General features: G+C 54.1%; 1 long non-coding RNA gene across 1 annotated transcript; it reads right to left on the minus strand.

Moving 5' to 3' along the window:
• Nucleotides 1-1174: 1174 nt before the first annotated feature.
• Nucleotides 1175-1980, minus strand: LOC129633731 (uncharacterized). The gene is made up of 2 exons (XR_008705250.1): nt 1856-1980; nt 1175-1457 (listed from the first exon to the last, which is right to left on the minus strand). It is a non-coding gene; the product is annotated as an uncharacterized LOC129633731 (long non-coding RNA).
• Nucleotides 1981-3425: the final 1445 nt, after the last annotated feature.

Here is a 3425-nt window from a genome sequence, read left to right on the forward strand (position 1 = left end):
AGACTCTGATGCTGGGAGGGATTGGGGGCAAGAGGAGAAGGGGACAAGAGAGGATGAGATGGCTGGATGGCATCACGGACTCGATGGACGTGAGTCTGAGTGAACTCTGGGAGTTGGTGATGGACAGGGAGGCCTGGCGTGCTGCGATTCATGGGGTTGCACAGAGTCGGACACGACTGAGCGACTGATCTGATCTGATCCGAAAGACAGGCCTGGCTACTTGTGTCTAGAACAGTGGGGGAGGCAGCAAGTGCAAAGGCCCAGGCGTGGAGCTGGTTGTGTTCAGAGCCCAGGAGGCCCAGGGACAGACGCTTTGCTGGTGCATTTGGAGATGTCAACAGGGTCAGATCTGCTGAGTCTTGTGGAGCATCGAGGAAAGTGGGCTTTAGTCTAGATCTGAGGACGGGCGTTGGATCTCATGGAGGGGAGGTGTCACTCTGACTGCTGAGTGGACTGAACAGAAGTTGGAGCCCAGGGCAGACATCACAACTTTCATCTGGGGGCGGTGGCAGGGGCAGGGGTGGGGCGGCGAGCATTGCTTAGATTCTGGAGGTGCTCCCGAGCACTGGAGCCAAAGGATGTGCCCGAGGGAGTGCGTGAGCCTCCTGGAGGGGTGGTCAGGGCTGCACTTAGCCTGAGACACCAATCCGGTGCTGTTGTTAGTGGCCGTGGGTGTGGACATCCTGGGCCTGGGAAGACGTGAGGAGGCTGGGGCATGGGATGGACGGCCCACACTTGCGTCTGGTGGAGCCCCCTGTCCCACTGCTGTTCTCGGTCCTGCACTGGCCTCCCCTGCCGGGGTCCAGCCCCAGCTGATCCAGGGTATTCGAAGGAGAGACGGCGTAGGCGAGGGTCAGGGAACAACTGCTTAATTAAACGTTAATTAAGGATATAAAGAGTAATAGAATGAGGATAGCTCAGTAGGAAAATTCAGTGGAGAAAAGAGGCTGAGTAGCTTGGTTTACGCGGGGGACCAATAAAACTTCAAGACAAGACGCTTGCACCACTTACGTAGGCCGCAGGCGTCCTTCCGTTCTCCCGAAGGAGAGGAGACACTGAGGCCTCCCCGGTTGGATCTCAGAAGCCCAGGCAAAATTAGTAAGCTTGGTGGGTTCCGTGCTCTAGATGGAGACTCAACCAGAGTGAGAGAGAGAGAGACATGGGGAGACCAGTATTTCGAGAAACTGATCCCAATTCTTTATTTTCCATGGTCTACTTTTATACACTGAGATGTTATGCAAAAGTCACGTGGGGTCAGCAGTCCTGACTTTTATCAAAGTCAGGTGCTTCATACAAATGTATACAGAGGTCTTAGGGGTGTTACATCATCTTCTGGCCAGGGGGCCTGCTGACAATTTATGACCCTCTCCTTGTGACAGCGGTCAGTCAACCAGGACGCTTATTTCTCCAGGGGTGATTATTCTTAAAACAGATGCCACCCAAATAAAGTTACACTCCTATAGGGAGAGGGTGTAGTGGGTTTTAGTTAAGGACAGAATTTACTTAGCCTAAGGTCTAACGTGATTAATATCAAAGGTTAATACTTATTTCTTCTATATATTCATTAATGTGTATAAGGGCAGGGGATGTGGAGACTTAGCAGTAAACATTGGCTCAACAAATGAAAAACCCTTCACCAATACGATTTCTAATCAGCCCATTATACTTATACTAATAATTTTCTAACTTTTCTAAAGAACCTGTTTTTAGAAGGTTTAAAGCATCTCGTGCCTCTCATGGTTGGGAGGCTGTGAGCAATCACATGTGGCCTGACAAGCCTGTCAGGCAGGCTAGAGAAACTTCAGAGGAGTTTGTAGGTTAAAACACTCTTGTCACGCCCAGGAGTTTTTATTACCTGGAGCTCTAGGTTAACTCCTTCTCCGAAAGAGGTGGTGGGGGACAGCCCCCCTTAAAGTCAGAGGTGTAGGTGAGAGCACAAAGTAGTAAGGTAGGCAGGCTCTGGTCATGGGGGTAGATGCTCGAGGATTTCCAGGGGGACTCCTGAGGCTCGATCCCGCCTTTGCGTATGTCGAGCCTCCTTCCTCATGACCTTTGCCATGGGCGGAGTGCCTCACTCTGGCCCCCAACACTCCCCTCCCCACCAGGCACCCTCCCTTCCCCCTCCCGCCCCTCCCCCATACCGTCTCCCCTCCCCCACACCCTCCCCTCCCCCCTCCTGCCCCTCCCCCACACCATCCCTTCCCCCACAGGCACCCTCCCCTCCCCCCCACCCCTCCCCCACACCCTCCCCTCCCCCCTCCTGCCCCTCCCCCACACCATCCCTTCCCCCACAGGCACCCTCCCCCACACCATCCCCTCCCACACAGGCACCCTCCACTCCCCCCCACCCGCCCCTCCTCCACACCCTCCCCTCCCCCTCCCACCCCCACCCCCTCCCCTCCCCCCACACTCCCACGCATCTCAGAGTCTGCCTGTGGGGGTGTCAGGTGCTGTGCTGGTCCCACGCGTGTCTTTCTGGGACCCACACACAGGTGGTCCTCATCTGAACAGCACTGAGGTAGGGCGGGGGCAGGCCGCAGACCCCTCACACTCACCTCTCCCGCTGTTTTCCTTCATGCTTTTCTGCATTAAAGAAAAAAAGTTGTCGATTATTTGCTTGGCAGCCTTCCCTCCTGCCCCGACTGTAACGCAGACCCCGGTGGACAGGACGGTCTGTCTCTCTTAGGCTGCCGTCCAGGCCTGGTGTGAGCTGTGTCCACCTTCCCTAGATGGGGCGCCTGAATGACTTAACGATAGAGCAAGTGTCTGAGCTACCGTAACACAGTGACACACACCCGGCAGCTTCTGCATCGACGTTTATTGCTCATGTTTCTGGAGGTTGGACGTCCAAGGTCAAGGTGCTGGCAGGTTTGGGGTCTGGTGAGGGTCCTTCTCCTGGCCTGGAGGTGCCCAGTGTCTCCCCGTGTCTTCATGTGGTAGAGGAACAGTTAGTTCCATCATGGGGTCCCCACCTACATGCCCTCATCTAACCTAACCCCCCCAAAGGCCCACCTCCAAGAACCATCACATTGGGAGCTAGGACTCCATCCTATGAATTTTAGGGAGACACGAACATTCAGTTCACAGCAGTAAGTGAAGAAATTGCTATGGAGACCGTTGTAATAGGCCACACGTCTGAGCCGTGAATCCCAGGAAAATCATGCCGAGTTATGGAGCTCAGGGCTTTCTTTTATCGTTGTTTTGTTCTAGCAAACAAACGAACAAACACCGAGCAAAGAAGAAGGATTCATCATTTGTTAAAATGAACTTCCAGTAAAGTAGTCTCTCTTTTCCTCCTTGAAGATAAGAAGCAGACACCGGAGTCCCATCTTCATGGAGAACAGGAAATACCCAAAGTTCAACCACCCTGCGTTGAAGAGACTGCCGAGTACAGGCGAGGCGGGAAGAAGTTGGCGGAGCCCCTG

Source organism: Bubalus kerabau, chromosome 19 (genome assembly GCF_029407905.1).
Source record: "Bubalus kerabau isolate K-KA32 ecotype Philippines breed swamp buffalo chromosome 19, PCC_UOA_SB_1v2, whole genome shotgun sequence".
NCBI classification, from domain to species: Eukaryota; Metazoa; Chordata; class Mammalia; order Artiodactyla; family Bovidae; genus Bubalus; species Bubalus kerabau.